This window comes from Phyllobates terribilis, unplaced genomic scaffold (genome assembly GCF_046119375.1).
Source record: "Phyllobates terribilis strain yellow unplaced genomic scaffold, ASM4611937v1 Scaffold_5__5_contigs__length_657084704, whole genome shotgun sequence".
NCBI lineage: Eukaryota > Metazoa > Chordata > Amphibia > Anura > Dendrobatidae > Phyllobates > Phyllobates terribilis.
Window position 1 is genome coordinate 15,661,061 of NW_027362765.1, and position 25,290 is coordinate 15,686,350.

The 25,290-nt window shown below is 50.7% G+C and overlaps 1 protein-coding gene across 1 annotated transcript in view; it reads right to left on the reverse strand.

Moving 5' to 3' along the window:
* Nucleotides 1-24,971, reverse strand: part of LOC141270514 (uncharacterized) — an 87,139-nt gene extending 62,168 nt beyond the window's left edge. Inside the window, exon 1 of the mRNA XM_073680532.1 lies at nucleotides 24,800-24,971. The gene's annotated coding sequence lies outside the window, so the exon portion shown is untranslated. The remainder of the gene's footprint in view (nucleotides 1-24,799) is intronic.
* Between the last annotated feature and the right edge of the window lie 319 nt (nucleotides 24,972-25,290).

Consider the following 25,290-nt stretch of genomic DNA (forward strand, 5'->3'; position numbering starts at 1 on the left):
CCCAATCCTGGTATGCATGGCTCCGTCATCCCCAATCCTGATATGCATGGCTCTCTCACCTCCGTCCTGGTATGCATGGCACTCCTCATCCTCATCCTGGTATGCATGGCACCCCTCATCCCTATCCTGGTATGCATGGCACCTCTCACCCCCAATCCTGGTATGCATGGTACCCCTCACCCCCAATCCTAGTATGCATAGCACCCCTCACCCCCAATCCTGGTATGCATGGCACCTCTCACCCCCAATGCTGGTATGCATGGCACCCCTCAACCCCAATCCTGGAAGGTATGGCACCCCTCATCCCCAATCCTGGTATGCATAGCACCCCTCACCCCCAATCCTGGTATGCATGGCACTCCTCATCCGCAATCCCGGTATGCATGGCACCCTTCATCCGCAATCCCGGTATGCATGGCTCCCCTCATCCCCTATCCTGGTATGCATGGCACCTCTCACCCCCAATCCTGGTATGCATGGTACCCCTCACCCCAATCCTAGTATGCATGGCACCCCTCATCCCCAATCCTGGTATGCATGGCACCCCTCACCCCCAATCCTTGTATGCATGGCACCCCTCACCCCCAATCCTGATATTCATGGCACCCCTCACCCCCAATCCTGGTATGCATGGCAACCCTCAACCCCAATCCTGGAAGGCATGGCACCCCTCATCCCCAATCCTGGTATGCATGGCACCCCTCACCCCCAATCCTAGTATGCGTGGCACCACTCATCCCCAATCCTGGTATGCATGGTATCCCTCATCCTTGTATGCATGGGCCCCTCACCCACATCCTGGTATGCATGGCACCCCTCACCCCTATCCTGGTATGCATGGCACTCCTCATCCCTATCTTGGTATGCATGGCACTTCTCATCCATATCCTGGTATGCATGGCCCCTCATCCGAATCCTGGTATGCATGGCACCCCTCATCCCCAATCCCGGTATGCATGGCACTCCTCATCCCCAATCCCGGTATGCATGGCACCCCTCATCCCCAATCCCGGTATGCATGGCACTCCTCATCCCCAATCCAGGTATGCATGGCGCCCACATCCCCAATCCTAGTATGCATGGCTCCCTCATCCCCAATCCTGATATGCATGGCACTCCTCATCTCCAATCCTGGTATGCATGGCTCCCTCATCCCCAATCCTGATATGATTGGCACCCCTCATCCCCATTCTGGTATGCGTGGCACTCCTCATCCCTATACTGGTATGCATGGGCCCCTCATCCACAATCCTGGTATGCATGACACCCCTCATCCCCAATCCTGGTATGCATGGTTCCCTCATTCCCAATCATGGCATGCATGGCTCCCTCATCCCCAATCCTGGTATGCATGGTACCCCTCATACCCAATCCTGGTGTGCATGGCTCCGTCATCCCCAATCCTGATATGCATGGCTCCCTCACCCCCATCCTAGTATGCATGGCACTCCTCATCCCTATCCTGGTATGCATGGGCCCCTCATCCCCAATCCAGGTATACATGGTACCCCTCATCCCCAATCCTGGTATGCATGGCTCCCTAACCCCCATCCTGGTATGCATGGCACTCCTCATCCCTATCCTGGTATGCATGGGCCCCTCATCCCCAATCCTGGTATACATGGTATCCCTTATCCCCAATCCTGGTACCCATGGTACCCCTCATCCCTATCCTGGCATGCATGGTACCCCTCATCCCTATCCTGATATGTATGGTACCCCTCATCCCTATTCTAGTATGTATGATACCCTTCATCCTCGAATGCATGGCACCCAATCCCTCATCCTGGTATGCATGGCACCCCATCCCTCATCCTGGTATGCATGGTACCCCGCATTCCTATCTTGGTATGTATGGTACCCCTCATCCCTATTCTGGTATGCATGGCCCCTCATCCGAATCCTGGTATGCATGGCACCCCTCATCCCCAATCCCGGGATGCATGGCACCCCTCATCCCCAATCCCGGTATGCATGGCACCCCTCATCCCCAATCCCGGTATGCATGGCACCCCTCATCCCCAATTCCGGTATGCATGGCACCCCTCATCCGCAATTTTGGTATGCATGGCACCCCTCATCCCCAATCCTAGTATGCATAGCACCCCTCATCCCCAATCCTGATATGCATGGCACCCCTCATCCCCAATCCTGGTATGCATGGCTTCCTCATCCCCAATCCTGGTATGCATGGCTCCCTCATGACCAATCCTGATATACATTGCACCCCTCATCCCCAATCCTGGTATGCATGGCTCCCTCAACCCAAATCCTGATATGCATGGCACCCCTCATCCCCATCCTGGTATGCATGGCACTTCTCATCCCTGTACTGGTATGCATGGCTCCCTCATCCCCAATCCTGGTATGCATGGCACCCCTCATCCCCAATCCTGGTATGCATGGCTCCCTCATCCCCAATCCTGGTATGCATGGCTCCCTCATCCCCAATCCTGGTATGCATGGTACCCCTCATCCCTATTCTGGTATGCATGGCCCCTCATCCGAATCCTGGTATGCATGGCACCACTCATCCCCAATCCCGGTATGCATGGCACCGCTCATCCCCAATCCCAGGATGCATGGCACCCCTCATCCCCAATCCCGGTTTGCATGGTACCCCTCATCCCCAATCTTGGTATGCATGGCACCCCTCATCCCCAATCCCGGTGTGCATGGCACCCCTCATCCCCAATCCTGGTATGCATGTCACCCCTCATCCCCAATCCCGGTATGCATTGCACCCCTCATCCCCAATCCTGATATGCATGGCATCCCTCATCCCCAATCCCGGTATGCATGGCACCCCTCATCCCCAATCCCGGTATGCATGGCACCCCTCATCCCCAATCCCGGTATGCATGGCACTCCTCATCCCCAATCCTGGTATGCATGACACCCCTCATCCCCAATCCTGGTATGCATGGCACCCCTCATCCCCAATCCCGGTATGCATGGCACCCCTCATCCCCAATCCTGATATGCATGGCACCCCTCATCCCCAATCCTGGTATGCATGGCTCCCTCATCCCCAATCCTGGTATGCATGGCTCCCTCATCCTCAATCCTGATATGCATGGCACCCCTCATCCCCAATCCTGGTATGCATGGCTCCCTCATCCCAAATTCTGATATGCATGGCACCCCTCATCCCCATCCTGGTATGCATGGCACTCCTCATCCCTATACTGGTATGCATAGCTCCCTCATCCCCAATCCTGATATGCATGGCTCTCTCACCCCCGTCCTGGTATGCATGGCACTCCTCATTCCTATCCTGGTATGCATGGGCCCCTCATCCCCAATCCTGTTATACATGGTACCCCTCATCCCCAATCCTGGTAAACATGGTACCTCTCATCCCCAATCCTGATATGCATGGCTCCCTCACCCCCATCCTGGTATGCATGGCACTTCTCATCCCTATCCTGGTATGCATGGGCCCCTCATCCCAATCCTGGTATACATGGTACCCCTCATCCCTAATCCTGGAATACATGGTACCCCTCATCCCTAATCCTGGAATACATGGTACCCTTCATCCCTATCCTGGTATTTATGGTACCCCTCATCCCTATTCTAGTATGTATGGTACCCCTCATCCTGGAATGCATGGCACCCAATCCCTCATCCTGGTATGCATTGTACGCCGCATTCCTATCCTGGTATGCATGGCACTTCTCATCCCTATCCTGGTATGCATGAGCCCCTCATCCCTAATCCTGGAATACATGGTACCCCTCATCCCTAATCCTGGAATACATGGTACCCCTCATCCCTAATCCTGGAATACATGGTACCCTTCATCCCTATCCTGGTATGTATGGTACCCCTCATCCCTATTCTAGTATGTATGGTACCCCTCATCCTGGAATGCATGGCACCCAATCCCTCATCCTGGTATGCATGGTACCCCGCATTCCTATCCTGGTATGCATGGCACTTCTCATTCCTATCCTGGTATGCATGGGCTCCTCATCCCCAATCCTGGTATACATGGTACCCCTCAACCCTAATCCTGGAATACATGGTACCCTTCATCCCTATCCTGGTATGTATGGTACCTCTCATCCCTATTCTAGTATGTATGGTACCCCTCATCCTGGAATGCATGGCACCCAATCCCTCATCCTGGTATGCATGGTACCCCGCATTCCTATCCTGGTATGTATGGTACCCTTCATCCCTATTCTGGTATGCATGGCACCCCTCACCCCCCAATCCTGGTATGCATGGTCCCCTCACCCCACAATCCTGGTATGTGTTGCCCCCTCATCCCTTTCACGCTGTACACACATGCAAAAAAATAAACAGTTATACTCACCTTTCTTCCCTGTGCTCCAGCGCTGCTGTGTCTTGTTCTGCTGGAGGCCGGGGGAGGAGTGCGGCGCCGGAGCACCGTGTTGTCCGGCGCCATTTTGCTGAAGACACACTGCAAATGTGTCTTCAGTAAAATGGTGCTGGATAGCGCTATGCGCATGCACCGATCCGACACCTCACTCCTGCCCCGGTCTCTGGCGAAGAGAGGCGCCGCGGCAACGCTCCTCCCGGTCAGGTAAGTATGTAATTATGGCACCGGAGATCGTGGTATGCGTTCAGTGTCTATGCATACCGCTATCTCTGGCGCCATACACTCCTTTTACCTGTAACGGCTTCAAGCGTTCTTCTGTCTGGAGCCAGACTGTGCGTCGCGCATGCGCAGACTATAAAGGCTTCAGACAGAGGGACGCTTAGCCGATTATGTTATAGATGAGCTCCCTCATAGCGCCCACAATCAACAACCTAGGCAATCAACCTATGGGGCCCTTATACATGTGAACCATAACAAAAAAAATCTTAAAAAATTATCGTTATTTAGTTTGAAAACCCAATATATAAAGACATAAATGCACCCAAATTTGCACAGGAAAACAGTGATTTAAAAAATAAGAGCAGAAATTAGGGGAGATGGGGATGAGTTTTGCCCTTTACAATTCCCTTCCTAACAGCGGAGTTTACACAGTGTGTACAAAGCAGTCATCAAAGCAAAAGGTGGCTACTTTGAAGAACCTAGAATATAAGACATATTTTCAGTTGTTTCACACTTTTTTGTTAAGTATATAATTCCACATGTGTTAATTCATAGTTTTGATGCCTTCAGTGTGAATGTATAATTTTCATAGTCAAGAAAATACAGAAAAATCTTTAAATGAGAAGGTGTGTCCAAACTTTTGGTCTGTACTATATACAATATAGATACTAGTTGGCTGAGGGGTATATACAGTATATCATCAATATTATTCAACAATCTGACCAGAAAAAAAAAGCCTAACAAAGTCTAAAAGAAGCATATATGATGAGCTTGTCTAACAATCAAACAAAGACTAACCCTCTAGATCAGAGGTCCCCAACCGCCGGTCCGCGGACCAGGACCGGGCCGTTGGGGTTTTTCAGCCGGTCCGCGGCACCGCCACAGACAATCACTAAACATTGACAGTGTGCTCTGGTCTGCGGTGGCTCAGAGCACACTGTGTGGGGTGGATGCTGCCCGCTGTTCTAGACTCCCGCAGGGTAGACCTGTAGAGGACCTGTGATGACATCAAGGTACATAACTGTGATGTCACCACAGGTCCTGAAGCAGGATGAAGCAGGGGCGGAACTACCGCCCGTGCAGCCGGTTCATTGAACGGGGGCCCCGAGGGAGAGGGGGCCCCTCCAGCCTCCAGCAGGGCCGCCATCAGGGCATGACTTGTCTGACTCCAGTATGGGGCCCGGCCGGTAGGAGCCCCCTCGGAGCCCCCCTCTTGTGCGTCTCTCTCCTCATGGGGCCCCCGGCCCCATGCAAAGCGCCGGGTCCAGGATATCTCATAATTCCTCTGACTTCCGGTCATGTGACGGCGCCGTCACATGACCGGAAGGCAGGAGAACCTGGTGTCAGCGATTTGGACGAGCGCCAGGATTCTGCAGGGATCGCATGGGGGTAAGTATAACAAGTTTTATTTTTTTTTAAATACAATTAACTAGGAGTGGGGGGAATGGGAGATGCACATGGGGGGAGGGGAGAGATGAGAGATGCACATGGGGGAGGGGAGAGATGAGAGATCCACATGGGGGGGGGGGGAGAGATGAGAGATGCACATGGGGGGCAGGGGAGAGATGCACATGGGGGGAGGGGAGATATGAGAGATGCACATGGGGGGAGGGGAGAGATGAGAGATGCACATGGGGGGAGGGGAGAGATGAGAAATGCACATGGGGGGGAGGGGAGAGATGAGAGATGCACGGGGGGATGAGAGATGCACGGGGGGGATGAGAGATGCACGGGGGGGTGAGAGATGCACGGGGGGTGGATGAGAGATGCACGGGGGGGGTGAGAGATGCACGGAGGGGGATGAGAGATGCACGGAGGGGGATGAGAGATGCACGGAGGGGGATGAGAGATGCACGGGGGGTGGATGAGAGATGCACGGGGGGGTGAGAGATGCACAGAGGGGGATGAGAGATGCACGGGGGGTGAGCTGCACATGGGGGGGTGAGAGATGCACATGGGGGGGGTTATGTTTACATAACTTTGTTGCCTTATGAAGGGCGGGGGGGGCCCCAAAAAATTTCTTGCACAGGGGCCCACTACAGTCTGTGTCCGCCCCTGGGATGAAGTAAATGCAGCTGCCCTGTCCTGCTGCAGGGCGTGATGGGGCCTCAGTGATGCGGCTCCTGGCACAGCACATTATGTGGGGCTCCTGGCATAGCTCCTGGCGGGGACCTGGTCTACACTATATGATAAGTATGCACTAAACTCCAAATCCCTCCATTACCCCGCCCCCATATGACCAAAGCCCCGCCCACCCCACCCCCTCCTTGCTGGGCCATGGAAAAATGATCTTGCTTCAAGCCGGTCCCTGGTGCAAAAAAGGTTGGGGACCACTGCTCTAGATCATAAATGGATGGTCAATGACAGTGCAAATAATACCACAAAATATCCATATACCTCAGTCACATTACTATGGACTACCCTATAATATATATATATATATATATATATATATATATATATATATATATGTATGTATATACATCGGATCCAACAACTCAAGAAACGTGAGCTATATTGGATACATACCTTGCAGACCCTTACTCCAAAAGGACTCAATAGGGAATATGAAGTACAATTTGAATAACTAAATCGATCCTCTACAACGTTGCAAGGTGGTTTAATATGACAGTGAAATTGGATGCCACTGATTGTCTCCTTTTTGTTTTTTTAGGTCTCTAACTAAAGTACTCTGTTACCTCAGAATTGAATTACAATATACAATTTTTCAGGATTCCCTAATCCGCATATAGGAAAACCTCTTTGCTAACGTCCTTTCCTCTACAGTGGACACAATATCTATATCCTCCAAATCATTTATTTCCCTTTAGATGTGGCACATTTGGACTGCAATACCTCTAGTACATTATTTGGATTCTTTTCTGTAATACTGTATAATAATGTCCACTAGCGTTTCTCAGCGCAGCGCATTTACTGCGCATATCAGGAACTTCCTTGCGTCTTACTGCTCTCTTCTGCGTTCCAGCACGCGCACCGGAAGTCCACATGTTCGCACTGCGCATGACCGGATATGCATTAGCGGTATCACCGCGCACACGACATTAATCATTGCACCGGGTATAAGAAGGATGGGGTTTCACTCCTGCTACACCGCACGGCATCCCACCGCTACACATGCCAAGCATTTATCCCCATCTACCAGGTATGTTTATAAATAGTGTGTTCTCACTGTTTTTTTCATTGCCTATGTATGTTTGCCTTTGTCCAATTCTGTTTTCACATGTGCCTGTCATTTATAAGGCCTCCTTTGTGTACAATTAAGACTCCTTCTCTCCTCTCTCCCTACTTGGAACCCCCCCCCCTCCTTTTTTTTCAAAAACGCAGCATGAAAATACTGGGCTACCAGTGACTTCATATCAGTCCCTAAATATTACTGAGCAAAGCCCTTAACCACTTCGCACCAGAGCCTGTTTTTGCCTTCGTGACCGGGCCAATTTTTTCAATTCTGACCACTGTCACTTTATGAGGTAATTACTCTGGAACGCTTCAACGGATCCCCCTGATTCTGAGATTGTTTTTTTGTGACATATTGTACTTCATGATAGTGGTAAAATTTCTTTGATATCACTTGCGTTTGATTGTGAAAAAATCGGAAATTTGGCGAAAATTTTGAAAATTTTGCAATTTTCAACTTTGAATTTTCATGCCCTTTAATCAGAGAGATATGTCACACAAAATAGTTAATGAATAACATTTCCCACATGTCTACTTTACATCAGCACAATTTTGGAACCAAAATTTTTTTTGTTAGGAAGCTATAAGGGTTAAAAGTTGACCAGCGATTTCTCATTTTTACAACAAAATTTACAAAAACATTTTTTTTAGGGACCACATCTTATTTGAAGTGACTTTGAGGAGCATTTATGACAGAAAATACCCAAAAGTGATACCATTCTAAAAACTGCACCCCTCAAGGTGCTCAAAACCACATTCAAGAAGTTTATTAACCCTTCAGGTGCTTCACAGGAATTTTTGGAATGTGGAAGAAAACAATGAACATTTAACTTTTTTTCACAAAACTGCTACTTTAACCTCAAATTTTTAATTTTCACAAGGGCAGCCAGAAAAAATGGACCCCAAAATGTGTTGTGCAATTTCTCCTGAGCACACTGATACCCCATATGTGGTGCAAAGCCACTGTTTGGGCGCACGGCATGGCTTGGAAGGTAAGGAGCGCCATTTGACTTTTGGAATGGAAATTTGACTGGAATGGATAGCGGACGCCATGTTGCATTTGGAGAGCCCCTGAGGTGGCTAAACAGAGGAAACCCCCAACAAGTGACCCCATTTTGGAAACTAGACCCCTCAAGGAACTTATCTAGATGTGTGGTGAGCACCTTGAACCCCCAGGGGCTTCACAGAATTTTATAATGTTGAAGTGTGAAAATAAAAAAACACATTTTTAACACAAAACTGCTAATTTAGCCTCAAATTTTTAATTTTCACAAGGGCAGCCAGAAAAAATGGACCCCAAAATGTGTTGTGCAATTTCTCCTGAGCACGCTGATACCCCATATGTGGTGCAAAGCCACTGTTTGGGCGCACGGCATGGCTTGGAAGGTAAGGAGCGCCATTTGACTTTTGGAATGGAAATTTGACTGGAATGGATAGCGGACGCCATGTTGCATTTGGAGAGCCCCTGAGGTGCCTAAACAGAGGAAACCCACAACAAGTGACCGAATTTTACAATCTACTCCTCTGTATAAATTAATCTAGTGGTGGGAAAATAAGTAGATAGGTAAATGGTCACTAAACCCATAGATGAATTCCCACAGAGGTGTCATTTCTATAATGGGGTCACTTCAGGGGGGATTATGCTGTTCTGGCACTTTTCAGAGTACCAGAGCTAAAGAATCCCCCCTGAAGTGACCCCATTTTGGAAATGAAACCCCTCTGGGAATTCATCTATGGGTTTAGTGACCATTTTAACTCAATGGATGATTTCCAGAAACAAGCACGCAATGGAAGGTTTAGATTCCGGAGAACCCCCCCTGGAAATTAAGTGAGCTCTACTCGAATGTGTCATTCACTAAATGAACCAAATGTTTGAATGACAAATTGGGATACATTTTTACAGTTTAAAAACGTGGTTCTGTGTGGAAGATTTTAAAGCAGTCAGTGACGCATAAGGCTGGCAATGATGGGCATTGTGGGCAATAGTAGCGGGTATCACGCCTCATTCCTCTCTTAGTACATACACGACATCTTTTCTGGGGGTTCCTTCTTGTTTCCGTTGCTGGAATAAGTGCAATAAAATGTCGCTCAGTGAGTCTTTTCACATCCTCAGATTCTAATGGATGAGCGGGGCTAACACTTTGAAAGACAAGATTTTCAATTACCTTTTCTTGATAATCAAGAAAAGGATCTGAATTTCCTGCTTTTTTGTACAACACAAAAGAATTGTATGTGGCCACCTGAAACAAATAAATAACCAACTTTTTATACCAGGTATAGGACTTTCTTGATACCTGGTATGGCTGTAGAACCTGGTCTGCAAGGTCCACACCCCCCATGTGTTTGTTGTAGTCAATGACTGACACAGGTTTTTGCTTCGGAGTGGTGGATCCTAGTTCTACAGTGGCCCTTGTGGCATCTGTGTGGATCCAGCTGAGGACAAAAATATCCCTCTTATCCCTATATTTCAGGGCAAGCAGCTCTCCGTTGCGTACAGCCCCTGACTGCCCCTTTTGAAACTTTTGGTTGACCAATGGTTGTGGAAACCCCTGACGGTTTTTACGGATGGTCCCACAAGCCCCGATGTTGTGTTCAACCAGACTTTTAAATAGGGGTATGCTGGTGTAATAATTGTCCACATATAGATTGTAGCCTTTTTGAAAAAATTGACTTATCAGCTCCCAAACAATTTTTCCAGATGTCCCCAGATAAGTAGGGCATCCTGGTGGGTTTAGTTGGCTATCTTTCACCTCATATATGCGAAAAGCGGATGTGTATCCGGTTGAACTTTCGCACATTTTATAGAGCTTTATTCCAAACCTTGCCCTTTTAGATGGGATAAATTGCTTGAGGTGCAGTCTTCCTTTGAATTTTACAAGGGACTCGTCTATAGAAATATTTTGTGTTGGGGTGTAGAGGCTTAAGAATTTTTCTGACAAATTTTCAATGATGGGTCTAATTTTATATAACCTGTCATGTTCTGGGGCATTTCTGGGCAGGCATTGACTATTGTCGTTAAAATGCCAAAACCGCATGAGCATTTCATAACGGGTCCTAGGCAGAATGACTGAAAACATAGGGGTGGCTTGAACAGGGTGGTTGGACCAGTAGGATCGAATGCTCGGTTTTTTAACAAGCCCCATGGCAAATGTAAGTCCTAAAATTTTTTTTATTTCCGGGACATTAGTTGGTGTCCATAAATTTGCCCTAGCATAGTAAGATCGGGGATTCTGGCTTATGAATTGGGACGCGTATAAATTTGTTTGCACGACAATATGCTCTAGCAAGCTGTCTGTAAAAAACAAATTAAAAAAATGAATTGGTCCAAAATCTTCCACCTCCACATTTATACCAGGAATGGCGTTGAAATCAGGGCTGAATGGAGCAGCCGAATCTGAAGCCTCCCATCTGGGAAATGCTAGATCATGTGGCAACGCCCCTTGTACACTGGCGTGCGCCAATTCACTAGTAGCAGGGACAGCGCTTGTACTGGGCAGTGTTCCCTGATTTGGAGACGTTTCTCCAGTAGCGCTATTTGCCCCTATTGCTGTACTGGTCCTTGGGCTTGAGGATGGAACAGAATCACTGCTCATTTCTGGGCTCTCAGTGTCGCCGCTACTAAAGCCCTCAAAATCCATATCTCCATCTGAGATTGCGCTGTCATCAGTGTCAGAACACAGCAGGGCATACACCTCCTCTGCGGTATAAGTCTGACGGGCCATTTTATTTTTATATTTTTTGACTGGACTGAACGGACCGGACTGAAAGGACGGGACCGGACTGGACTGACCGGACTGATCTGACAGGACTGACTGACTGATGTGACAGGACTGACTGACTGATCTGACAGGACTGACTTACTGACAGATCTGACAGGACTGACTGACTGACAGATCTGACTGACTGACAGATCTGACAGGACTGACTGACTGACAGATCTGACAGGACTGACAGATCTGACGGGACTGACTGACTGACAGATCTGACTGACTGACAGATCTGACAGGACTGACAGATCTGACAGGACTGACTGACTGACAGATCTGACAGGACTGACTGACTGACAGATCTGACAGGACTGACTGACTGACAGATCTGACAGGACTGACAGATCTGACAGGACTGACTGACAGATCTGACAGGACTGACTGACTGACAGATCTGACAGGACTGACAGGACTGACTGACAGATCTGACAGGACTGACTGACTGACAGATCTGACAGATCTGACTGACAGATCTGACAGGACTGATCTGACAGGACTGACTGACTGACAGATCTGACTGGACTGATCTGACAGGACTGACTGATCTGACAGACTCACTAACCCTAACTCTTACTTTCTTTTTTATTTATTTTTTTTTTTTTACTTTCACAGTGGCAAGGCTGACAGCTCTTGTCACACTGTTTCTCCTCTGCTCTCTCACTGAGATCGGAGGAGAAACTGCATTTATCAGGCAGATCGCCCGGGAAAGTTTGTTGCTAAAACAAACTTCCCTGGTGATCTCTCTGATTGGCTGTTGTGACGCTGACATCATCGAGACCTGAGCCAATCAGGTCTCGATGATGTCAGAGGTCACAGCACCGGGATCCCCGCCGCTGACAGGTATGTGGGGGGTCCCGATCGCCGACCACCGGCTGTCCCTATCTTTTAAATGCCGCGATCGCTATGGATCGCGGCATCTAGAAGATAGGAACAGGTTAACATCATGGGGACCTGATCCAATCAGGTCCCCATGATGCCACATGTCAGAGCTATCGCTCTGAACTGGTACCGCAGCGCTAGCAGGACCCTGGGGGTCCTGAGCGCTGCGGGACCACCCACCGTTTTTAAACGTCGGCGCGGCACAGAGCCCAGGCAGCGCCGACGTTTATGTACAGTGGGCGGTCCTGAACCGGTTAATATATTATGTATATCAATTTCTCATGCTAGTTCCTAAATACTATTGAATAAAACCCTATATATACATCATGTATGTTATTTTTACCCTTGGATACCACACCAATTAATTATATTTTATGCTTAATTATAAAGCTAATACGTTTATTTACTCTCTTGACATATATGGACCATGATCGTCTATTTGCTTATGTTTTGGATTTATAACTGTATTTCTAATGTTTATCATTTTGTTTATGTTTAAGAAAAGGCCCTGAAAAAGACCATGTAAGGTCGAAACGTTGGCCTATGCATCTCCTATGGGTTTTTTTTCAAATAAAGAATAAATTCTTTTGCATCTACATTGGAGTGCCGGAGTTCTTTTGATATTTTAGTAACACATTGCTTCAGAGCACCCTAATATTTTGACAGTGAAGCGACCCCTCACTTTATCTGTATGTATATACATACATACATACATCCCTTCTTCCCTCTTTTGGTCATTCAGGGATTGATCAGGGAAATCCTTCAATCAGGACAAGAATTGGAGACCATAAGTCGGACTGCAATGAGGAGAACAGCTCACAGGACCAGGCACTATCCCCCATATAGCCCCTATATATAGTATGAGCCCCCCACACAACTCCCTTGATACAGTATGAGCCCCCACATAGCTTACAGCCTGTAAGCATGCCCTGGCACTTTGACTGATAGTTCCCGATGCAGTGCATCATTGCACAGCCAGCTGTATGAATGAAAGCCAAACATTCCTGGGATGAATAAAGTCAATTTTTTTTCCATGAGCTGCACTGTCAGTACAGCGGTCGAGCACCTTTCTAACACTATTACTCTGCAGATTAACCCTACATCTGCAGGTTAGTAGTATTATTCGACATGACAGGTTCCCTTTAAAGGGGTTTCCACTACGCAGACAACCACACCTCAGTCTTTAGGTTTCCCTCCTGTAAAATAAAAACACTTATAATCCCTGCCGATGTTGTACATTGGTATGCCATCGGTGGTGAGTATAAGTGTTGCTATTTTACAAGGGGAAAACATACGGATTGAGATGGGGTTGTCTAGTTAACAGCAGCATGGCTGCGAGAGACAAATCCTGGATGTAGCCGTGCCCCGGTACTGACAGCCCGCTCAGCATTAGAGCCGGCTGTCAGTCTGTGCAGGGGCGCAATTACAGCTGCCGCTCACTATGCACTGAGCGGTGTAAGGTAGCAGTATTGATCATGTTGGGGGGCACTCACTTCACCGGGTCAATTAAAGCACACATGCAACGTTTTCCAGTAAACTAAAGTCTAGCAATTTATTACACGTCATAAACTGCTTATAACATAGTCCATCTCAGTGGCTCGCAGGAATGTTACACATGTAATGTCCTAGAGCCTTTCAGTGGCAGCTATGCCCGCTTGGCTTCAGATACAGACTTCAGCAAGGTACAGCATCAATGTCCATATAAAGAACCATTTTTACCTTTGCCGGGTCTTAGCTGCTTCTCTCAGCTCTGTTCTGCCACAGCTGTGGCTTTAAGGCTCCCCAGCCGTGGTCTCCAAGCCACGTGCCTTCCAGGGCTACTGGCGTCCCAAACACAGGGATCCAGCCTTTTGCCTCACCAGGCCTCTCCAACTGTTTCAAAACCACCCGGATTTATATATCCTTCTGTGCACACGGGACCTGTGCTGATGTCACAGTCATGTGATCAGTCACCTGAGGGGAGGTGCACGGTCAGCCAGAACACACCCCCTGGACATTTTAGCAATGTAACAAGCTGCTGCATTACATATCCCCCCCCCCTTGTTCAAACTTGTGGGGTTGAACACATAATATACACAATCACATTATAACCTACAGTTCACACAGAGACCATGTACTTGACAATTGCACTGCTCAGCCCCTGGAACATTAGTCATCAACAGTAGCCCATTCCTTAGGGACCTACCATCAGTCATTGTCACTGACTTCGTCAAGTCACATTTCCGGGTCGTAACCCTGTCAGACCTCCCCCGCTCCCAGCGGTCAGTCGTAACCTTGTCAGACCTCCTCCGCTCCCAGCGGTCAATACAGCAGTGTGACTCACATGCCCTTGTATCTAAGGTCCGGTCCGACTCCGTACTGTCCCGTACTCTATTGGGTCGTTTGTATGGGCCTCTCAGACCTGAGTTACCTCTCACTACCTCTAAATCCACGCCCACTATCTTCAGGACATCTTGGAAGGTCTCTAACTTCTACTGTAGCCGTTCTATTATTTGAAGGGCCCTTTCTCTTTCTGGTCTCACAATTTCTAGATGGCTGCCATCTTCTGCTGCTCAGGCGATGCTGTCTTTCCACTCGCAGTCTGGCGAGATTCAACTGTTCTAACTCCCGCAGGTAGGTCACTCGGTACTCCATCAGCATGCGTATATATGCAAGATTTTCTTCCGTTCCTACAGCGGAGAATGACACCATGCCGTCTTCATCTGGTATCCAGTCCTGACGATCACGTGGACTGCTTACTTTCATCACACCAGACTTCTTTACCATCATTTGCATGGTTCGACCATTTCTCCCAATGAGCTTTCTTACCAGAGCATGAGGCACCCGGATAACTCTTCCAGCGGTCTTTGAGCTTTTCTCATGAGTTCCAGTTGTCTAATGGCTTGTTCCGTCTTCAACCGGACAAACCACTTCGTGCGAACACATCGCCAGTTCATGTCACTTAGGATAGCCACCCTCTTCACTGTGACTTAGTTTGTGGACAGGACCACCAGCTGTTTAGCTTCTGAGGTCGAGTACACCTTATAGGCTCCCACGGCCTTCTTAAACTCTTCATGCATTGACTCTCTGGTGCAGTCTTCTCTCAAATCTTCGGGTACATCTATGAGGCACTTGTACCGAGACGTTTCTGTCTCACCAGTGGTTTCCAGACAATTATCCGGCTCAGGTTTCAGGGACAACTGACTTTCAGCTTCTTCACCCTGTATGCTTCCTCTGAGCTGCCTCACAGCTATGAACTCAAAAATTCTCATCTTGACAACTTCCATTCCATAGTTATTGTAGCGCCGGCGTCCCTGCCCTCTGCTAGGCAGGGACGCTGTTCCCCTCACCTCCCTGCTCCGTGCCCGGCGTCCTCCTCCCGCTCTGCTGGCAGCGCGCGCTCCTTCCCGGCCACTGTGCTTAGGGCGCGCGCGCGCTCTCCCTCCCTCTTAAAGGGGCCGCGCGCGCCGTCCTAAGGAGTCCCCGGCCAATGGCCGGAGGACTTCACCATATATAAGGCACCTCCTCCAAAATGGAGGTGCCCGAGCAATGTTGTTGCACTGTTCACTACTCTGCTTCAGCCCTCAGGTCCCGTTGCCAGTTACCTGCCAGTTACCTGCCAGATTCCTGCCTGATTATCCGCTACCTGCCTGCTAGTCTGAGGTCCGACGGTCTGCCTTACTACTCCTGTCAGTCTGTCTAAGGACCAGCCTGCCCGCTCACCTGGGAGCGCACACCAGCCACCTGCCTGCGTGCCTGAGGTCCGACGGTCTGCCTTCCTACTCCCGTCAGTCTGTCTATGGACCAGCTTGCCCGCTCACCTGGGAGCACACACCTGCTACCTGCCTGCTAGTCTACCTGGAGGCTCCGCCGTCACATGCTGTGACCACCTGCCTGTCCAGTGACTCCTGCTCGCTCACCTGGGAGCGCTCATCTGCTGCCTGTCTGCTAGCCTACCTGGAGGCTCTGCCGTCACGTGTTGTGACCACCCGCCTATCCAGAGACTTCTGCCCGCTCACCTGGGAGCGCTCATCTGCCGCCTGTCTGTTGGTCTTCCTGGAGGCTCCGCCGTCACATGCCGTGACCACCCGTTTATCCAGAGACTCTCGCCTGCTCACCTGGGAGCTCAAGTCTACCATCAGCCGCCACAGGTCGTACCAACCCTTTACCCTGAGATTGCCCCGGTCACTTGCCGTGACCATCTGCCCGTTCTTCCAGAGACTGTCCCGGTCACTTGCCGTGACCATCTGCCCGTTCACCCAGAGACTGCCCCAGTCACTTGCCGTGATCTCCTGCCCGTTCTTCCAGAGACTGTCCCGGTCACTTGCCGTGACCATCTGCCCGTTCACCCAGAGACTGCCCCAGTCACTTGTCGTGATCTCCTGCCCGTTCTTCCAGAGACTGTCCCGGTCACCTGCTGTGACTGCCTGCCTGGTCGCCACCCGCTCCCTTACAAGGACCGCCCCCTTGTATAGTAGCTCAGAGGTTCCGCCTCCCAGACCCGTTACAGTTTGCTCGGGCCATGGAACCCGGTGGCACCCAAGCTCCCTCGGTCTCGGACCTCTGTCATGAACTGTCCCGTCAGAGGTCCCAACAGGAGTCCATCCTGGGTCACCTGCGGAATGTCAATTCTCGCCTGGACACTCTGACTGCTCCGCCAGCAACCTCCGCCAGTGCCATGACTCACAACCCGGCAGCTCCGCTGCCCACCAATACCATGGTATCCTACCCCGGACCCCGGCTTTCTGCACCTCCTCGCTTCGGAGGCGACTCCGCCCAGGCTCGGGGCTTCATTAATCAGTGCACCCTGCACTTTGAACTATTGTCCCACCAGTTTAACTCCGACCGGGCCAAAATTGCCTTCATCATGTCCCATCTCACCGGGGAGGCCCTGGCCTGGCTAAATCCTCTATGGGAGAGAGGAGACCCCCTGGTGTCCGACTTGCCTGCCTTCCTCACGGCTTTCCGGAAAGTCTTCGACGAACCCGGACGGAAGACCTCATCCGCATCGTCTCTGCTACGCCTCCGTCAGGGAAGTCTCACCGTGGGCCAATATGCCATACGGTTCCGTACCCTTGCCTCGGAGCTGGCCTGGGATAACGACGCTTTGGTATCCGTCTTCTGGGAGGGTCTGTCCGGCCGTATTAAAGATGAACTTGCCGGTCGGGACGTTCCTACCACTCTCGATGACCTAATAACTCTTGCCACCCGGATTGACCTACGGTTCCAGGAGCGTGCCCAAGAGGTCACCCGTGAGAGGAGGTTTCCACGTCTAGCTCCTACTTTTCAGAAACCCGTCACTCCCTCCGTCTCTCCCCAGGTACACTCTCCTGAGCCTATGCAGGTCGACCAGACCAAGATGGTCAAAACCCGTCAGGACTTACGCCGTGCCGAGGGGAGCTGCTTCTACTGTGGCAGTAAGGAGCACCGGATCCGTGCCTGCCCAGAGAGGTCGGGAAACGCCTGTGTCTAGGTTCGCTCAGAGAGGTCGACCTAGACAAGAATAAATCCTCTCCATCTCTGCTGCTGTCAGTTTCAATCGTCTGCGGGGAGAACCGTTATTTCGAACTAGCCCAACTGGACTCTGGAGCAGCCGGGAATCTTATTTCACAGTCCCTGGTAGAGAAGTACCGCATCCCCACCAAACCTCTGGCTGTACCCTTGTCTGTTGCTGCCGTGGATGGGGGTCTCTTACCACGCCCCATCCAACTCATCACCGAATCCATTACTCTGCAGGTGGGAATGCTGCATTCTGAGAGTATCTCCTTTCATGTTCTGCCTGGACTCTCTCATGCCCTCCTGCTAGGTCTACCTTGGCTCCAGAGACATGCACCCGTGCTTGACTGGCAGACCGGAGAAGTCCTTCGCTGGGGACAGGACTGCCATAAGACCTGTCTGGTTCCCGTCCATCCCGTCCGTCCTTCTCCTACCCCAGCTAATCTACCTGGACTTCTGATTCCTTATTGGTCTTATGCTGATGTCTTTAATAAAAAGGAAGCAGAGACACTACCCCCTCATAGACCATACGACTGCCCTATCGACTTGTTACCCGGTACTACTCCTCCCCGTGGGCGTATTTATCCATTATCCGCTGCTGAGACCCGGTCGATGTCCGAATATATTGAGGAGAATCTGGCCAGGGGATTCATCCGGAAGTCTACCTCCCCGGCGGGAGCAGGCTTCTTCTTCGTAAAAAAGAAGGACGGCTCTCTCCGTCCCTGTATAGACTATAGAGGCCTTAACCAGATCACGGTGAAAAATAAGTACCCCCTTCCGCTCATTCCGGAGTTATTTGATCGTCTGAGAGGGGCTAGAATCTTCACCAAACTGGACCTCCGTGGGGCTTACAACCTGGTTCGTATCCGTCAGGGGGATGAATGGAAGACGGCATTCAACACCCGGGACGGCCACTATGAATATCTGGTAATGCCCTTTGGTCTCTGTAACGCTCCTGCCGTCTTTCAAGAGTTGGTCAATGACATCTTCCGGGACCTTCTCTACTCCTGCGTAGTGGTGTATCTGGACGACATCTTGGTCTTCTCTCCGGATCTCCAGACTCACCGGAGGGACGTTCGTCAGGTCCTGCTCAGGCTCAGGCAGAATCACCTCTTCGCTAAATACGAGAAGTGCCTCTTTGAGCAGACCTCGCTTCCGTTTTTGGGCTACATTATTTCTCAGACCGGCCTACGAATGGATCCAGAGAAACTGTCTGCCATCGAGAAATGGCCCCGACCGGAGGGGTTGAAGGCCATTCAGCGGTTCCTGGGCTTCGCCAACTACTACCGCCTCTTCATACCACACTTCTCTTCCCGGACTGCCCCAATTTCCGCGCTCACCCGTAAGGGTACTAATCCCAAAGAGTGGCCGCCCGAAGCAGAGGAGGCCTTTCTTTCCTTAAAACAGGCCTTCTCTTCCGCCCCGGTGCTGCATCGCCCGGACGGCAACAAGCAGTTCTTCCTGGAAGTTGACGCCTCCTCCTCTGGAGCCGGAGCGGTACTTACTCAAAAATCATCTTCCGGGAGGATGGTAACTTGCGGCTTCTTCTCTAAACTCTTCTCCTCCTCTGAGCGCAATTATTCCATAGGAGACCGAGAGTTATTGGCCATCAAGCTGGCATTGGAGGAGTGGCGTTACCTGCTCGAGGGGGCTCTTCACCCGGTAATAATTTACACTGACCACAAGAACTTGGCTTACCTCCAGCATGCCCAGAGACTTAACCCGCGCCAAGCCCGGTGGTCCTTGTTTTTTGCTCGCTTTGATTTTGTTCTTCATTTTCGCCCGGCTGACAAAAACGTCAAGGCGGACGCCTTGTCTCGATCCTTTCTGGTGTCTGATCTCGAGGAAGATCCGAAACACATCATCGATCCCGCCAGAGTAATGCAGGTGGCTCCCGTGAGTCTAAATCGTCTCCCTCCCGGAAAGACGTTCGTATCAGTACCTGATCGGGAGAAGATCCTTCACTGGGGTCACTCGTCTAAACTAGCTGGCCATGCCGGTCAGAAAAGACCCTCCAGCTTATTACCCGGCACTACTGGTGGCCTACCCTGCACAAGGACGTAATAGACTTTGTTTCTGCCTGTGTGTCCTGCGCCCGCAACAAGGTTCCGAGACATCTGCCAGCCGGTCGCCTCCTTCCGCTCCCAGTACCTGCTGCCCCCTGGCAGCATATAGCAATGGACTTTATAACAGACCTCCCAGTCTCTGCCGGTTGTACGGTCATTTGGGTGGTCGCTGACCGCTTCTCCAAGATGGCTCATTTCGTTCCCCTGCCAGGCCTCCCGTCTGCACCCGAGCTAGCTAAAGACTTTATTCATCACATCTTTCGTCTTCATGGCCTGCCCCTCCACATCGTGTCGGATCGTGGGGTACAGTTCACCTCACGCTTCTGGAGAGCCACTTGTAAACTGCTAGATGTCACCCTGGACTTCTCTTCCGCTTACCACCCACAGTCCAATGGTCAAGTGGAGCGGATCAATCAGAACCTGACCAGTTACCTCCGGCACTTCGTTAATGCCCATCATTCTGACTGGGTGGATCTCCTACCATGGGCCGAGTTCTCTTATAACAATCACGAGAGCGAATCCTCCTCCAAATCCCCGTTTTTTGTAGTCTTCGGTCAGCATCCTCGGATTCCTTTTCCTGTCTCCACCTCTGTGGACAACCCGGCTGCGGAATCTCTAGTTAGCAAATTTTCCTCCATTTGGGAGAGTACCCGATCCGCACTCCTTCAGTCGTCCGAACGGATGAAAAGACACGCTGACAAAAAACGCCTGGATCCTCCACAATTTCGTCCCGGAGATAAAGTCTGGCTCTCATCTAAATATGTCCGGCTCAAGATACCTTCTTACAAGTTAGGGCCTCGGTTCATCGGTCCTCTGGAGGTCATCAGTCAGATCAACCCGGTGGCCTATAAATTGAAACTCCCGGCCAACTTACGGATCCCTAACTCCTTCCATGTATCTCTCCTCAAACCTGTGGTACTTAACTCTTTTTCCAAGTCTACAGGTACGCCTCCTGCTCCGGTTTCTGCTGAGGACGAGTTTGAGGTAGAGAACATTCTTGCCACCAAAAGGGTAAGAGGAAAGACCTTTTTTCTAGTAGATTGGAAGGGGTTTGGTCCTGAGGAGAGAACGTGGGAGCCCCGGGAGAACATCCATGCCCCTCTTATCCTTGCTAAATTTCTGTCTGGCCTAAAAAAAGGGGGGGCCTAAAGGGGGGGGTACTGTAGCGCCGGCGTCCCTGCCCTCTGCTAGGCAGGGACGCTGTTCCCCTCACCTCCCTGCTCCGTGCCCGGCGTCCTCCTCCCGCTCTGCTGGCAGCGCGCGCTCCTTCCCGGCCACTGTGCTTAGGGCGCGCGCGCGCGCTCTCCCTCCCTCTTAAAGGGGCCGCGCGCGCCGTCCTAAGGAGTCCCCGGCCAATGGCCGGAGGACTTCACCATATATAAGGCACCTCCTCCAAAATGGAGGTGCCCGAGCAATGTTGTTGCACTGTTCACTACTCTGCTTCAGCCCTCAGGTCCCGTTGCCAGTTACCTGCCAGTTACCTGCCAGTTACCTGCCAGATTCCTGCCTGATTATCCGCTACCTGCCTGCTAGTCTGAGGTCCGACGGTCTGCCTTACTACTCCTGTCAGTCTGTCTAAGGACCAGCCTGCCCGCTCACCTGGGAGCGCACACCAGCCACCTGCCTGCGTGCCTGAGGTCCGACGGTCTGCCTTCCTACTCCCGTCAGTCTGTCTATGGACCAGCTTGCCCGCTCACCTGGGAGCACACACCTGCTACCTGCCTGCTAGTCTACCTGGAGGCTCCGCCGTCACATGCTGTGACCACCTGCCTGTCCAGTGACTCCTGCTCGCTCACCTGGGAGCGCTCATCTGCTGCCTGTCTGCTAGCCTACCTGGAGGCTCTGCCGTCACGTGTTGTGACCACCCGCCTGTCCAGAGACTTCTGCCCGCTCACCTGGGAGCGCTCATCTGCCGCCTGTCTGTTGGTCTTCCTGGAGGCTCCGCCGTCACATGCCGTGACCACCCGTTTATCCAGAGACTCTCGCCTGCTCACCTGGGAGCTCAAGTCTACCATCAGCCGCCACAGGTCGTACCAACCCTTTACCCTGAGACTGCCCCGGTCACTTGCCGTGACCATCTGCCCGTTCTTCCAGAGACTGTCCCGGTCACTTGCCGTGACCATCTGCCCGTTCACCCAGAGACTGCCCCAGTCACTTGCCGTGATCTCCTGCCCGTTCTTCCAGAGACTGTCCCGGTCACTTGCCGTGACCATCTGCCCGTTCACCCAGAGACTGCCCCAGTCACTTGTCGTGATCTCCTGCCCGTTCTTCCAGAGACTGTCCCGGTCACCTGCTGTGACTGCCTGCCTGGTCGCCACCCGCTCCCTTACAAGGACCGCCCCCTTGTATAGTAGCTCAGAGGTTCCGCCTCCCAGACCCGTTACAGTTATCTTCTTTTAACACTCTCTCAGCCCTCCTCAGGTCCACCTTCTCATGGTTTAAAGGACTAAGCGTAATTTGTTTGCCCTTTTCCTTCTCCAAGTGGGCCTTGTTCACTGATTGGTACTTTGCCAGGAAACCTTTGAGCTCAACAACTTCTTCCTCTAACTCAGCTACTCGCCTCTCAGCAACCCATCTCTGAAGCTCTTCCTGCTTCAACTGCTCTTTTATCAGCAGAAATCTCTCAGATCCCTCTGTCTCCAATGCGCCCACTCGGCTCTCGACAGCCAGTCTCTTAAGCTCCTCTTGCTTCAAATGGGCTTGTAATGCCTCCTTGAGCTCCTTGATCTCGGCTCTTACATCCACCGAATCATCCAAGCTCGCATTATTCAAGGAGGCATTTGCTTCATACCTCCCTTCTTCGATAGACTCCTCCATCTTTTCCCGCTCAGCTTCCATCCTGCCGATTCTATCCTTAAGGCACGTCTCTGCCCTCTGGAGATCATCACAGAACGTCTGCAGTTCCTTCACCTGAGCTTCCAGACCCGAGATCTTTCTACGGAGATCATCATTCTCATCACGGGTGTCCTGTAGAGTCTTCTCAATCACTTGGCGCCTGTGCTCTGCATCCGCCTTATCATCCTCTAGTTTTTCCTTAACCTTGAGGAGATCCTCATAGTCTCTCTTAGTTTGTTTTTGTTCTCTATTGAATTTTTCCTGCAGTTGTTTTAGGTCTTGATCACGTCCAGAAACTTCATCCTTCAGCGCCTGCTTCTCAAGCTTCAACTGCAAAACCTCCTCCTTGGTTTTGCGGAGGTCCTCCTTATTTTCCTGGAACATTTCCTTCCATTGGTTGATTTCCTCACTGCTTTCCTCCAGTTCTTGGTCATGATTGGCTACTTCCTCTTTCAGGGCTGTCGGATCCTGATCCTTTTGTCTCAGTAGATTATCCTTCTTGTAACGAATCTGCAAAACTGCATCCAACTCTTCCACCTTATCTTCATTGTTGTCTGATACTGCACCGGAGGTTGCTACTGGCAACTTCACCTCCTCTTCCCTCCTGATCTCCTCTGCTTCTAAAGGAGGATCCACACTCGGAATAAAGGCGCACAGCATTGCATTTTCTTTATCTGCCCTTTCAGCAAAGGCTACAGGAGCAACTTTTTGTGGCCCTTGCACCTTCGACGACGAGAGGGGGACTTTCTCACCTCGTTTAACTCCTCCTGACTGAACTCTCTTTCTACTTTCGTAGCGTCACCATCAGCTGTGTGGTCTGTGTCACTCCCCCTGGTGTTGTGGACTAACAAGTCACCTCCCACTTTGACGTCAACCCCTTCTACTGGAGCTACCCAGTTATCAACGGTCGAATTGTCATTTTTAGGCGGCACCAACACACGACCAGTAACCAACTTTGGTATTCTATGCTCCACCCCCTTTTGAGACTCCACCCCCTTTTGGACAGCCACATCTGTAGGGGGTACTTTAACAAAGAAACCTGCAATAGTCTTAGGACCCAGTTCACAACATCTATTACTACCTCCCTGGGCACTCTGGGATAGTACCGGCGCCACAGGAGAACTCAAGGAATGGTCCACTGCCACCATTCTGTAAGGTGCCAACAGCTCCTACCGTTCCTGCACCAAGTCCTGTTGTCGTTTCTCAAATACCTGCTGTTGTTTCTCAAATACCTGCTGCAAGTCCTGTTGTCGTTTCTCAAATACCTGCTGTTGTTTTTCAAATACCTGCTGCAGGCACTTTAATCGCTCAACAGCTTCAGTCTCATTTGCTGCTCCTTTCACAGCCATCTTTATCAACTTCTGCATTTCTTCAGGATACTCTATTTTGTTGAAGAGCATTTCCAGCCGGTCATCTAACCCCTTCTCCATTCCGTCTGGGGGTACTGCTCACACCGCTCTCCCAGGAAAAATTTTCGTGGCCCCACCAAGCCACAGCAAACCAGGTTTGAGTGCGACAACAATTTTCGTAACCCCGCCAAGTTACAGCCAGATGCTTTAATCTTCGTGGCCCCGCCGAGCCACAGCAAACCAGGTTTGAGTCCGACGACAATTTTCTTAACCCCGCCAAGTTACAGCCAGATGCTTTAATCTTCGTGACCCCACCGAGCCACAGCAAGATGCTTGCATCCACGTTCGTCATCCTGTGCCGTTACCCCTAGCAACCAGGCTGCAGTTCTCTAACCAATTGTAAGGTAGGGGTATTGATCATGTTGGGGGGCACTCACTTCACCGGGTCAATTAAAGCACACATGCAACGTTTTCCAGTAAACTAAAGTCCAGCAGTTTATTACACGTCATAAACTGCTTATAATATAGTCCATCTCAGTGGCTCGCAGGAATGTTACACATGTAATGTCCTAGAGCCTTTCAGTGGCAGCTATGCCCGCTTGGCTTCAGATACAGACTTCAGCAAGGTACAGCATCAATGTCCATATAAAGAACCATTTTTACCTTTGCCGGGTCTTAGCTGCTTCTTTCAGCTCTGTTCTGCCACAGCTGTGGCTTTAAGGCTCCCCAGACGTGGTCTCCAAGCCACGTGCCTTCCAGGGCTACTGGCGTCCCAAACACAGGGATCTAGCCTCTTGCCTCACCAGGCCTCTTCAACTGTTTCAAAACCACCCAGATTTATATATCTTTCTGTGCACACAGGACCTGTGATGATGTCACAGTCATGTGTTCAGTCACCTGAGGGGAGGTACATGGTCAGCCAGAACACACCCCCTGGACATTTTAGCAATGTAACAAGCCGCTGCATTACAGCGGTTACTGAAGCCGCCCAGCAGCACCTCTGTGACTGAAAGCCTGAGTCAGCCAGGATGATGAAGTTTAATTTCCTCCTGGCAGCGGAACTCTGAGGGCTCGCTCTCACTTGCAATTAAAATCGGATAAATGCAAGCCGATAAAAAAAAAAAATCGGATTGCATTCAGTCCAATGTTAATCT